Source organism: Arachis hypogaea, chromosome 13 (assembly GCF_003086295.3).
Source record: "Arachis hypogaea cultivar Tifrunner chromosome 13, arahy.Tifrunner.gnm2.J5K5, whole genome shotgun sequence".
NCBI lineage: Eukaryota > Viridiplantae > Streptophyta > Magnoliopsida > Fabales > Fabaceae > Arachis > Arachis hypogaea.
In genome coordinates this window covers 54,274,034-54,281,409 of record NC_092048.1, presented here as the reverse complement: position 1 = coordinate 54,281,409, position 7,376 = coordinate 54,274,034, and the positions used below count along the sequence as shown (strand labels likewise).

Genomic DNA, 7,376 nt, shown 5'->3' with positions numbered 1-7,376 from the left:
CAGTTGAAGAAGATAATAAGACCAGATTGATCCAGAAGAACAAAGCATCTCTAAGCCTTAACCATCTTCTTATCATTACTTTTACCATCAACTAAGTAACGTTTTATTTATTTTCTTTTTATGCACTTTTTAACAAACAAACAACTTTTCTATCCGCTTGACTAAGATCTACAAGATAACCATAACTTGCTTCAAATCACAATCCTCGTGGGATCGACCCTAACTCACTCAGGTATTACTTGGACTATCCAGTGCACTTGCTGGTTCAGTTGTGCGAAGTGTAATTCCGCGCACCAAGTTTGTGGCGCCGTTATCGGGGATTGTTCGAGTTTTGACAACTAACGGATTATCTTGTTGCTTAGATTAGGTATTGTCTTTAATTTTGTTAGAGTCTTTTATTTTCTTACTTTTTTTCGAAAAAATAAAAAAATAAAAAAATTTTCAAAAACCTTTTCTTTTCTTTAATCTTTGCTTTTGTTTGAGTCTTTTTCAAATTTCTTGAGTATTTTTCCAAAAATTTTCAAAAAAAAAGTGTCTTTTGTTTGAGTCTTGTGTCAATCTTTAAGTTTGGTGTCCTTTGCATGTTCTTGTTTTCTTTGAAATTCCTTAAGTTTTGTTCTTGGTGTTCATCTTGATCTTCAAAGTGTTCTTGTTTTTCTTTTTATTTTGATCTTAAAATTTTTTAGTTTGGTGCCTCTTTGTGTTTTTCTTTGCAATTTTCGAATTCTAGGTGTCTTAGATCTAAAAATTTTAAGTTTTGTGTCATTTAGTTGTTTTTCTCTTTCTTCATTAAATTCAAAAATCAAAACAATAAAATATCTTTTCTTATCTTTAACTACAATTTTCGAAATTATTGCTATTTGATTTAAAAAATTTTAAATTAAGTGTTTTCTTGTTAGTCAAGTCAAGATTTAATTTTTAAAAATCATATCTCTTTCAAAATACTATCTTATCTTTCTATCTTTCTTTAAAATTCAAAAAATCTTATCTTGTCTTATTTCAAATTCAAATTTTAAAAATTCAATTTCAAAATTCAAATTTTAAAATTTCGAATTTCAAATTTCAAAATCTTATCTCTTTCAAATCTTTTTCAAATCTTTTCAAATTCCTATCTTATCTTTTCTAATTTCAATTTTCAAAATCAAATCTTTTTCAAATCTTTTTAACTTCTATCTTATCTTTTCAAATTTTAAATTTTAAATTCAAATATTTTCTAATATTCTATCTTATCTTGTTTTCAAATCTTTCTTAATTAGTTAGTTGTTTTCTCTTTCTTCTTTTTCAAAACTTCCTAACTAATTCTTCTCTCTCCTATTTTCAAAAATTCTCATCTACTTCTCTCTCTTCTATTTTCGAAATTCATCATTTAATTTTCAAATTTTTTTAATTAAGTAGATTCTATTTTCTAATTTAATTAATAAATAAAATAAAAATAAAAATATTTTAATTCTATTCTCTCTTTTATTATTAATTAGTTACATGCTTTATCTTATTCTCTTTCTATTTTATTTTTTCTCTTCTTTTTCAAAATCTCTTAACTACTTTCTCTCTCTTTTTTTCGAAAACTTCTTCTCTTTTGCCTTCTCTATTTTTGAAAATATCTCACTTTCTTTCTCTATTAATTCTCGAAATTACCTTTATTAAAGGATATATTCTTTTCTTCTCTTCTTGATCTATCTCCTTCTAACAAAGGACCTTTATACTCTGGCATAGAGAATCTTTTTCTTCTTCTCTTCTTGTATTCTTTCTTCTTGTTTATGACCAAGAACAGAGACAAAGAACTTCTCTTTGATTCTGATCCTGAACCTGAGAAAACTCTAAAGAGGCGTTTTCGACAAGCTAAAGTACAACACTCCGGAAGAAACCTCTCAAAAAATTTTGAACAAGAAGCTGACAACATGGCAGCCAAGCCTAATCATGAAGGAGAGGCAAGAAAGGTTCTTGGTGCTTTCACCATGCCTACCTCTGATTTTTATGGCAGCAGTATCTCTATACTTGCCATTGGAGCTAACAACTTTGAGCTTAAGCCTCAGTTAGTCTCTCTTCTGCAACAGAATTTCAAGTTCCATGAACTTCCACTGAAAGATCCACATCAATTCCTGTCGAAATTCTTGCAAATCTGTGACACTGTCAAGACCAATGGAGTGGATTCTGAGGTCTACAGACTTATGCTCTTTCCCTTTGCTGTTAGAGACAGAGCTAAGATATGGTTGGATTCTCAACCTAAAGAGAGCCTAGGATCTTGAGAGAAATTGATCAATGCTTTCTTGGCCAAATTCTTTCCTCCTCAAAAGATGAGCAAAATCAGAGTGGATGTTCAAACCTTCAGACAAAAAGAAGGTGAATCCTTCTATGAAGCTTGGGAAAGATACAAGCAACTAATCAGGAGGTGTCCTCCTGACATGCTCTCAAAATGGTCTATCCTAGGTATCTTCTATGATGGTCTGTCTGAGATGTCCAAAATATCATTAGACAGTGCTGCAGGTGGATCACTCTACTTGAAAAAAACGCCTGAAGAGGCAAGAGAACTCATTGAGATGGTTGTAAACAACCAATTCATGTACACCTCTGAGAGAAATTCTATTAACAGTGGGGACCCTCAGAAGAAAGGAATTATTGAAGTTGACACTCTGAATGCCATATTGGCTCAGAACAAGATCTTGACCCAGTAGGTAAATATGATATCTCAACATTTTACTGGAATGCAAGCTGCAACTGACAGCACTCAAGAAGCTTCCTCTGAAATAGAAGCTTATGATCCTGATCAACCCACCATGGAGGAGGTGAATTACATGGTAGAACCCTATGAAAATACCCACAATCCCTCATGGAGAAATCATCCTAACCTTTCATGGAAGGATCAACAAAAGCCTCAGCAAGGCTTCAACAACAATCAAGGTGGGAAGAACCAAAACAGGTTCAACAACAGACCACCATTCCCATATTCTCAAGGGAATATGGAGATCCCTAAGCAGAGCCTTTCTAACTTAGTCACTATAGTCTCCAACCTCTCTAAGACCACTCACAGTTTCATAACTGAAACAATGTCCTCCATCAGAAATTTGGAGGTACAAGTTGGTCAACTGAGCAAGAGAATCCCTGAGACTCCTTCTAACACTCTTCCTAGTAACACTAAAGTAAACCCAAGAGAAGAGTGCAAGGCCATCACCATAGAGGATGAGGCCGAATCTGGAGAAACTAATATGGCATTGAATGCCACTGAGGAAGACCTCACTGGGCGTTCAACGCCCAAGCTGGCACATAAGCTGGCATTGAACGCCAGTCAGGAATACCTCACTGGGCATTCAACACCCAAACAGGCATCAAAGCTGGCGTTGAACGCCAATGAGGAAGCTCTCACTGGGCGTTCAACGCCCAAACAGGCAGGGAATCTGTCGTTGAACGCCAGCCAGGGAGCACTGGCTGGGCGTTCAACGCCCAACTTGACAAAGAAATTGGCGTTGAATGCCAGTGAAGGGATGCCCAAAGAACCACCAGAACTGGCGTTGAACGCCAGTAATGGCAAACCTACTGAGTGTTCAGCATCTACTGCAGAAATTTTTATCCAAGAATTAAAGGAATCCAAGGCTCATATAGACACCATAGAGGTACCCTTACATGCACTCCTGTAATGCATGAGTTCTGATGACTACTCATCCTCGGATGAGGATGAGGACACTAGGGAAAAGCAAGTTACTCGGTACCTAGGAGCTCTCATGAAGATGAATGCCAAGATGTTTGGTACAAAACCTTTGGAGGAAGAACCTCCAGTGCTTACCAAAGAACTTAATGCCTTGGTTCAGTAGAAGCTACCTCAGAAGCTTCCGGATCCCGGACGCTTCCTAATCCCTTGCACCATAGGCACCATGACCTTTGAGAAGGCTCTGTGTGACCTAGGGTCAAGCATAAACCTCATGGCACTCTCTATAATGGAGAAGTTGGGAATATTTGAGGTACAAGCTACAAACATCTCACTAGAGATGGCAGACAAGTCAATGAAGAAAGCATATGGCTTAGTAGAGTGTGTCTTGGTGAAGGTTGAAAACCTTTACATCCCTGTAACTCTATTATCTTAGATACTGGGGAAGATGAGGATGAATCCATCATCCTTGGAAGACCTTTTCTAGCCACTGCCAATGCTATCATTGATGTAGCTAAGGGAGAACTGATTTTACAACTTGGGGAGGATCACATCTTGTTCAAGATGCCTCACCCCAACTCTCCCTCTGAAAATACAGAGATAAATGTGCAACACTTAGTGTTCCAATCATCTCTTTTAGTGCAGAGCTTTACTAAGCCACCAAACATCAATTCTAAGTTTGGTGTTGGGCAGCCATCAACAAGCACTGAAGACAAAGGTACTAAGAAGAAAGTACCTAAAGGCTAGAGGGACAAGAAAGTCCACACTGAAGGCCTCGTACCTGGCATGAGAGTTGTCTTCACTAAGAAGCCAATCATACCACATACAGTGAGTCGTGTCCTGTCTCTAGAGCATGTGGAGCTCATCCATAAGAAGATAGGTAGAAAGTTCACTGTAAGGGGCAAAATTCTGAGCCCATTTCATTCTCTGTAAGGAGCTAACCATCAAGCTAATGACGTTAAAGAAGCGCTTGTTGGGAAGCAACCCAACCATAGTTATTATTTATGTTTTTTCTTTGAATTTATTTTCTTTAAATTATTTCTTCAGGTTCATGATCATGTGCAGCAGTCAGAACAGAGACAGAAAGGTTCAACAATGAAAATAGAACACTCTGGATGGAGTGTTTTGCTGGCGTTGAATGCCAGCCAGGGAGCACTGGTTGGGAGTTCAACGCCCAAAATGACAAACTTTCTGGTGTTGAATGCCAGCCAGGGAGCATTGGCTGGGCATTCAACACCCAAATTGGCAGTCTTGCTGGTGTTGAATGCCAGATATGGGCATAGCCTGGGCATTCAACACCCCAAATAGCAGCAAAGCTGGCATTGAACGCCAGCCAAGAGCATAGTGCTGGGTGTTCAACGTCCATGCAGAAGATAGGGAATCTGAATTCTCTAGCCTCTCAAGATCAATGGGTCCCACAACATCTTTACCTACCCCACTTCTTCCCTCTTGCTTTCACACTTTCCCATACACTCTTCCCTATAAACCCTAGTCCAATCACATCCATATCACTTTTCCAAAACCATCATAAATTCCACCAACCGCCACCCACTTCAAAATTAAATTCCCTTCCATTTAACCCACCCATGACCGAACTCTAACCTAGCCCACTCCTATAAATACCCCCTTTTACTAACCCTTCATACGCACACTTCATACACTCTAAAGCCCCCTTTGGCCGAATCGCTTTCTCCCTCCATCTCCTTCTATTTTCTTCTTCTTCTACTCCATTCTTCTCTTTTATTCATTTTTGCTCGAGGACGAGCAAAGATTTTAAGTTTGGTGTGGGAAAAGTGTTTCTTTTTTGCTTTCCATTACCACTTATGGCACCCAAGGTTGGAGAACCCTCTAAAAAGAGGAACGGAAAGGCCATAGCCGCCACCTCTGAATCTTGAAAGATGGAGAGATTCATCACTAAAGCCCACCATGACCACTTCTATGAAGTAGTGGCAGAGAAGAAGGTGATCCTTGAGGTCCCTTTTAGGCTTAAGAAGAATGAGTATCCAAAAATCCGAAGAGAGATCCGAAGAAGAGATTGGAAAGTCCTAACCAATCCCATCCAAGAGGTTGGGATCTTAATGGTGCAAGAGTTTTATACAAATGCATGGGTCACGAAAAACCATGACATTAGTGTGAACCCAAATCCCAAGAATCGGAGCACCATGGTCCGAGGAAGAATCTTGGACTTTAGTTCGAAAAGTGTGAGGTTGGCGTTCAACTTGACTTTGATGCAAGGAGACCCATATCCTTATACTAGAAGAGTCAACTTTGATCAAAGATTGGATCAAATGCTCTCAAACATCTGTGTTGAAGGAGCACAGTAGAAAAGGGATTCCCAAGGCAAGCCCATTCAACTAAGAAGGCTTGACCTCAAGCACGTAGCTAGAGGATGGTTGGAATTCATCCAACGCTCCATCATTCCTACTAGCAATCGGTCAGAAGTGACCATTGATAGAGCCATCATAATTTATTGCATCATAATTGGATGTAAGGTGGAAGTACATGAGGTGATCCCTCAAGAACTATACAGGATAGCTGAGAAGTCTTCCACCCAAGCAAGGTTGGTATTCCCTCATCTCATTTGTCACCTATGCAATTCAGCTGGAATTGTCATAAAAGGAGACATCTTCATTGAGGAGGACAAGTCCGTCACTAAGAAGAGGATGGAGCAAACTAGAGAGCATGCACGTGAGCCTGTGCAACCGCCTCAGCAAGAAATCCCTGAGATACCTCAAGGGGTGCAATTTCCTCCTCAAGGCTATTGAAACCAATTGCATAATTCTCTTGGAGAATTGAACATTAATATGGAGCATTTGAGGATGGAGCATCAAGAGCATTCCACCATCCTCAATGAAATATGAGAAGATCAAAGGGCTATGAGGGAAGAACAACAGAGACAAGGGCGTGACATTGAAGAGACCAAGCACTACATTGGATCCTCAAGGAGGAGTAGCAGCCACCATCACTAAGGTGGATTTGTTCTCTTAACCCCCTTCTCTTATGATATTTTTCTATTTTCTGTTATGTTTTATTGTCTATTCTCTTGTTCTTATTGCATGATCATTTTTATCTATGTCTTAAAGTTATGAAATGTTCCATATATCTCTCACCTTACTTAAAAGAAAATTTTATTTGAAAAAAATTGAGAGATACATGAATTTCGAGTTCTATAATAAAAAAAAAGTCAATTATTTTGATGTGGTGGCATTGCTTTTATTTTCTAAATGTATGAATGAACAATGTATAATTGAAGTTGGAATTAAGAATGTTGGCTCTTGAAAGAATGATGAAAAAAGAAAAGTATTATTGGTAATCTGAAAAATCCAAATAAATTGATTCTTGAAGCAAGAAAAAGCAGCAAAAAGAAAAAGAAAAAGCATATTTGCAAAAGAAAAAAATAGTATATGCATGCGAAAAAAAGAAAAGAAAAGAAAAAGAGAATGAAAAGCAGAAAAAGTTAATAGCTCTTTAAACCAAAAGGCAAGAGTAAAAAGCCAATAACCCTTTAAACCAAAAGGCAAAGGTAAAAGGATCCAAGACTTTGAGCATCAATGGTTAGGAGGGCCTAGAAGAAACAAAATCTTGGCCTAAGCACTTCAATAAAAAAGTGTCCTTAACTATATGCTTGTGGTGTGAAGGTGTCAAGTGAAAAGCTTGAGACTGAGTAGTTAAAGTTGTGATCCAAAGCAAAAAGAGTGTGCTTAAAAAATCTGGATACCTCTATCTCGAGATTATA

The 7,376-nt window shown here is 37.9% G+C and overlaps 1 non-coding gene across 1 annotated transcript; it reads right to left on the bottom strand.

The window, feature by feature from the left end:
- Positions 1 to 2,300: 2,300 nt before the first annotated feature.
- Positions 2,301 to 2,409, bottom strand: LOC112738688 (small nucleolar RNA R71). Its single transcript, XR_003169634.1, has one exon. It is a non-coding gene; the product is annotated as a small nucleolar RNA R71 (small nucleolar RNA).
- Positions 2,410 to 7,376: the final 4,967 nt, after the last annotated feature.